The following is a 7,080-nucleotide window of genomic DNA, read 5'->3' as shown; positions in this document are numbered from 1 at the left end:
GAATGATATACGTTTCCTTTAAGTTCTAAAATTTGATTTTTCATGTGCTTAAGAAGTTTAGCATCAAAAATAGAAATCCAAGGGGCTAGAGGGATGACTCAGTGCTTAAGAGCACTGGCTGCTCTTACAGAGGACCTGGGTTCAATTCCCGGCATGCACACGACAATTGACAACTGTCTGTAACTTCAGTTTCAGGGGATCTGATGCCCTCTTCTGACCTCCACGGGTACTGAACAACATGGTGCACTTACATACACATATAATAAAAATAATACATTCATACACATAAAATTAAAATAGTAAATTATTTTTTTGGTCTTTTTGAGACAGGGTCTCCCTGTAGCCCCAGATGTCCTGGAACTCACTATGTAGACCAGGCTGGCCTTGAACTCACAGAGATCTGCCTGCTTCTGCTTCCCAAGTGCTGGGATTAAAGGTGTGTGCCACCATGCCCGGCAATAGTAAAAATTTTTTAAAAAAATAAATAGAGGGGCTGGAAAGATGGCTCAGCGGTTAAGAGCACTGACTGCTCTTGCAGAGGACTCGGGTTCAATTCCCAGCACCCACATGACGGCTAAGAACTGTCCTTAACTCTAGTCCCAGGGGAATCCGAAGCCCTCTTCTGATCTCCATGGTATTCATTGCACAACACGAGTGCACTCAACATACATGCAAGCAATACACTCACGCACATAAAATAAAATAATAAATAAAATATTAAAAAATAAATAAAGACCCTGGCATGGTGGGGCACACCTTTAATCCCAGCTCTTGGGAGGCAGAGGCAGGCAGATCTCTGTGAGTTCAAGGCCAGCCTGGTCTACATAGTAAGTTCCAGGACAGCTGGGGCTACAGGGAGACCCTGTCTCAAAAAGACCAAAAAAATAAATAAATAAAAATAAATAAATAAATGGAAATCCAAAAGCCCATCTGTCTTTCCACATGGCTCTCTCTGTGGAAGCAGACAGAAGTTCCAGTGATTCCAGTGAACGTACATGAGCAGAGGTTAATGTAAGTAGCACAGACCAAGGCTCTTTCCCCTTATGTTTGGGGAAATGAACAAAAAGTGTACCTAGCAATTTATTCTCCAAAACAGCAATTCTACTGATCCAACTTGTGGAGTCTTAGAACTGTATGACAGTTTTAAAGAACTTTACACATGAAAGTTCTGTGCTTTATAATTTATCTCCAATAACGAGAACCGTCCAACACCATGCCTCCCACACCCCAACTTGTCCTCATAGGCATTAGAAATGCTCTAAGCCATTGGAGAGAGGCTGAAATATGGTCCTCAGCAAAACTTGCATTCATGCCTAAGCAACTGAAGAAAGTACTTTCTAGAAAGAAGACAGGATAGCATTTGCCACATTGTAGGATTTTGTTCACATGGCCCTGAAACTGCCCAAAAGGAACAGGTTTTCTTGGTGTCCAGGGTATGCTTCACTTGTCCAGGAAAACCATCTGTTCAGTTCCATTCTTTTGAGAGTTGTTTTTTGTAATTTGCAGTCCTGGAGACTGAACTCAAGCCTCATGCATGCCAGGCAAGTACTCTATCAACAGAGCCACATGCCCCAGTTTGGTTCCATTCTGCACACACTGACTAAGCTCTTGCTGGCCCCTGCCCTGTGCCCCACCCTGAGCTCATGCAGATGGGCAGGGTGAGGTCCCTGCCTTCACAATACTTGCAGGCTGAATATTATCAAAAGTGAAAACTTTACTTTCATTTTTCTTTTTATTTCAATTTACTCACCAGTTTAGAATCTTTGAGTGTATTGCCTGCATGTGTGTAAGAGCACCCATGTCCTGCAGTGCCCATGGAGGTCAGAAGAGGGCATCAGATCCCCCTGGAACTGGAGTTACAGATGGTTGTTAGCTACTGTATGGGTGCTGAGAACTGAACCTGGGTCCTCTGCAAGAGCAGTCAGTGCTCTTGACCGCTGAGCCATCTCTCCAGCCCCCTCCAGTTTAGAATCTTTGGCATGATCCCTAACAATGTCTTTCCTTTGAACAGTGGCACTGCAGCTTCTGTGGCCCTTAGGTCATGCAGCTTGGGCAGCCCTGGAGAGTCTTGAGAGCTGTTCCATAAGCCTCTGTATTTCTGAACAGAATTTTAGAATAAACTGTAGAGGCCTCCCCTCTCTCTGAGTCCTGGAAGCCCATTCAGCGCTTCTCCCTGGCCACTTCCATTTCTCACCTTGTATTGTCATCATTCATATGCTTATTTTATCTCTACCACTAGATTCCAAGCTCCTTGACTATAGGGTTCATGCCAGTCCATCTTTTATAGATGCTCAAAATTACTTTTGTATCATGTGATGCAGTCTAAATACCACATGTCACACTGAGAAATCGGAAGCCTAATGCTGTTCCATGGCTGGCTAAGGCTTGCACACAGAGAGCAGCAGCACATGGGCACCCATGCCTCTTGACTCCCTGTCCTTTTGCATTCATCAAACATTGGTTCCTTAATTCAGTGCTTCTCAAACTTTAATGCACCACAGCTCCCCTGGAGAGCTTTTTGAAATGCAGATCCTGACTGATGGGTCTTCATGGGGCCTGAGGATTTCCAGCTTGACAAGCCCCCAGGTGATTGCCACAGACCATACCCAGACCAGCTGTGGTCCACTACAAGCCAGATACTATGCTAGATCCAGGCAACGGGAGTTGGAAGGGGTGAGTGGGAAAGAGCAATATAGTTTAGAAAGATCCAGATTCTCAAAGCTCAGAATTCAGAGACTCCGGGAAAATACAGGCAGGAAATAGATATGGAGACAATGCAGACCTCTTTTCCATGTATAGTACTCTAAATGCACAGAACAAACTATTTCTCTGGGTGAATCATTAAAAAGGAGCCTCCTATTTATTCCCTTGCAGGTCAGTGAAGGTCAGTGACTTCCCTCTCTAGTAACCAATGCCAAGATTTCTTTTTTTTTTCAAATAGGGTCTTACTATGTGTCCTGGCTGACCTGGAACTCACTATGTAGAACAGACTGCCCTTAAACTCACAGAGATCCACCTGCCTCCCCCTCTTGAGTACTGGCATTAAAATTGTAAGCAACCATACCTGTCCTGTGCCAAGATGTATTCCTGCCCACCCTATCCCCTCCCAGGGTCCTCAAGCTGAACTGCACAGAGGCAGCCTCCCTTGATGATGTCTGTTCCTGGGCCAGGAGATCCCATCTTCACATGTACCTACAAATGCTGCTGTAGCATCTAGAGTCATAACCATATCAGATCATGTAGGCACTAGCCCAGGCTTCAGCCTTCTGGCCCCTCCAAATTAACTTGGTCCTGAGAAGCCATTGTAAAAGCTGTGGATACCTGAATTCTTAGGATGGTATTGGACAGGGAGGAGTTACAAGAATAAGGCTGTGAATCTGCCTATGGGTCTTCAAGCCTGAAAGCTGGCCTGTTAGAGTGAGACCTCCTTCCTTGTGCTACTCTAATACCATAACTCTGTTTGGTTTACTTGCTTGCTTGTTTGTTTAAGACTGGGTCTCCTTGTAGCCCCAGCTGACCTGGAACTCATCATGTAAACCAGGCAGGCCTTAAACTCAGAGATCCACCCTCCTCTGCCTCCCAAGTTCTGGGATTGAAGGCATGTACCACTATGCCCAGCAACCATGTTTGTTTTAACCTTAAAGAGTCAAAATGTTTTCCAATAATAATTTCATCTGCATTTAACTATATTACCCTGGGCTTTTTTTTTTTTTTTTTTTTTTTTAACCCAAGATAAATGTGGTCTCCAGACCTTGTCTGGGGCCTTCAGTCAGTTACTTCCTGCAAGAGAAACCAAGGTAGGGGGGAGGTCCCCTGAGAACTCAGAGCTTTGCAGGTGCCCAGAGCTTTGCCCTGTACCCTGGTGGGATGGGTGTACCCAATCTAGCCATGAGAGCCCCAAATGGCTCTTTGAAACAGGCCTAAGGAAGAGAACAAAGAGGGAAACTCTCCAGAGAGCCACCCGAACTGTGTTAACTCAGAAAGCCCAGCTCCAGTTCTGTATATTTAATCCTTTCTTTCTGGAAGATTGCCAGGGGTAAACAGCTAAGCTAAGTGGAGTGCTATCTAATCCATTCACCCCAAGTGCAAGGTCAGAGGCAGAGCAGTGGTCAACGCTGCAGAGGTGCTACAGCAACCTTCACATCAGCATGGGGCAGGGGCAGAGGAGGGTGCACTTTCTTAAAGGGAGGGACAGTTGTCTAAATAAATCCCCAGTTTAGAGAAATCAAAGGCCAGAGAAGAGAAGGGTGCCTTCCCTACAGATACACATGGGGTAATTTTTTTAGAATTTTAAAATTTATTTACTTTATGTGTGTGAGTGTTAGCCTGTGTATATGTATGTGTGTGCCTGGTCCCACAGAGGCCAGAAGGCATTAGAGTCCCTGGAAATGGAGTTACAAATGGTTGTAGTCACCATGTGGGCACTGAGAACTAAACCGGGGTCCTCTGCAAGAGCAGCCAGTGCTCTTAATTGTTGAGCCATCATCTCTCCAGTCCCCCCATGGAGTATTTTAATGCATTTATTTTTAATTTTTTTACATTTAGTGTGTGTGTGTGTGTGTATGTACATGTGCCTTATATGATGGATATGCACATGTGACAGTGTGCATGAGGAAGTCAGGGGTCAATTTGTGGAAGTCAGTTCTCTCCTTCTACCATGTGCGTTCTGGGGGCCAAACTCAGGTCCACCGGCTTGTTGACAGGCACCTTTATCAGCCGAGCCATCTCTCTAGCCCATAAACTCACTTATTTTTAAAAGATGGATTCTTTTAGTAAAATCTGACATTTCACAAGAACCTCAGAACTGATTCTTGAAAGTTCCAAAGTGGTAAACCAGCAGGCAGAACATGGTCACTCAGCAGGGGTCCCCACTCAGAAGGCATCAGAATCTGAGAAAGGAGTAGTGGATCCATCTATACTACATGTGATGTATTGAAAGACACAGTCCTGAATCTAGATCCAGCGAGTCCCCACCCAGTGCATCTCAACCCACCTGCAGAGATATGCCATGAGATGCAAAGTATACATAGAGATAATATAGCCCCGAACTCCACACCCCAAACAGGAACACAGTAATCATATACCAAGACCTACTGATTGACTAAGAGACATAAAAATAAGAAAACTGGTACATTATAAAAACCAATGAATTCTAAAAATCAAGAATAGATGAGTAGAGGACTTGGTTTTCTTCTGTGCTGGAATGGAACCCAGGGCCTCCTAGATGCTGGGCAAGGGCTCTACCACTGAATCACATCCCCAATCTTTGTTTATCTGAGCTCACTATGTAGCACAGGATGGTTTTGAATGCATGATCCTTGAGCCTCAGCTTCTCAAGTGCTAAGGTTACAGATGTGGGCCACCACACCAGCCAGGAACTTGTCTTTGTAGTTTAACAAATTCCCCAAGATAAGAATCAGAGAACAATGAAGGAAGGAAGAGGGCTTGCCACAAGCCCAAGACTTGAGCACATTCTATCTTGGGCTTAGAGAGGAGAGTAATTTGGGAAGAGCCACTCTTAGTATCAACTACCTGAAGGCCTGGATGGAGTGTGTGTTCACACATACCCAAGGCAGCTTCCTTCAGCAGCTCTGTAACTCTGCCCTGCCTAATTTCTGTTACGCCCCTGTGATCCTCAAATCCCTGCTTTCATCCACTGCTGCATCCTGGATACCGAAGACCCTGAAGACCCTGCTTGTTTTACACTCCTTGACAACATCACTAATCCCATACCATCTCTGGTTGCTAACTTTGGATCAAATTCTCCATCTACTACCAATGACTATCTGAATTTTCTAGAAGGCAATGGCAATGCACACCAAACCCCACAAAAATATCTCTACCTATGTGCTAAATAACATCATTCCCAGGATTCTTCCCCCCAAAAGAATGCAACAAGAGAAGACAAAGCTGTCCACCACAGCATTGTTAGAGGCAACAGCCACTGTCTGTTGAAATGCTCAGCCAACATGTCTAGGCTCTGCTTCTAATCCTCCCTGCAGTGTTGTCACATCTGCAGTACCTCTTCTTCTCAGATGGGGAAACTGAGGTTGCAAGCATAAGGCAGTAGCTGAATCAAAGCCATATGAATGGCAAAAGGCAGACATAAGACTCGATGCCACAGCTCACTGACTTGCAATGTTGCTGATGGTTCCACTCAGCCCTGGGACGGATGGGGACCAAGATACCACAACAGTGAGTCTTTGAAATGGCTGTGATGGATGCCCCCATGGGAGCTCTTGGTAACAAGCATAAGAGAGAAGCAATGTCTAAGCACTTCCTGAAATAACCTTCAGAGAAAGAGAAGGACATGTTGGTTGTCATTTTCATGAAAATATCTTTAAAAATGGAAAGTAATCACAGAGGGAAATCTCTGGGCAAGCATAGGGAAGGAGCTTTATTTTATGCTTATATTTCTTAAATGTTGTTGTATCAATGTCTCAACAACAAATCTTAAAAAAAAAAAAAAACCCAAAAAGACCCAAAAGCTTGAGCTTACTAAAAACACGTGTTTGTCCCTCTCTTACCTTGGAGTAACCCCCCCACGCCCCGGTCACTTCTTCTGTCTCGGTTTCATGATGCCTACACCTTACTGAAACCCACAACTTCCCCACTGGGGATTGCTGAACACCCAGGAGGGAATCACAGCCAGGTCGTTCTCAGTAGAGATTGGAGGATGTTGAAATAATGATGTCACAATGCAAATGGTAGAGGGGAGGGAGGAGCACCAAGCACCCTCACCAGCCAGGAGAAAACCTGTGGCTTTGGGGCTCCAAGGTGGGGAAGGAAGGGCCTCAGCAGCTGAAAGGTCAGGAGCTGATGTGTCCACCAGCACTGGAGCATTACATGAAATTGCAAAAATAGAACCTTATAAAAATTCATAAGCTCACAAAACATAGACTTGGCTTGTGTAGGTTAGGGGTGTCAAGGTCAGGACTTTGTCAGGCTCCAGACAAAAGGAACCTTTAACTACCTAGCCCCCGCTCCTAATAAAGAGATGCTGATTCTAACATGCATTGAGTGCTTACTGTATACCTGCACTTTGTGGCGCTCCTCCCATATTGACCAACTTCACCCTCA

This window comes from Nannospalax galili, unplaced genomic scaffold (genome assembly GCF_000622305.1).
Source record: "Nannospalax galili isolate Female #2095 unplaced genomic scaffold, S.galili_v1.0 scaffold363, whole genome shotgun sequence".
In the NCBI taxonomy this organism is placed as follows: domain Eukaryota; kingdom Metazoa; phylum Chordata; class Mammalia; order Rodentia; family Spalacidae; genus Nannospalax; species Nannospalax galili.
This window is presented reverse-complemented; position numbering follows the sequence as displayed.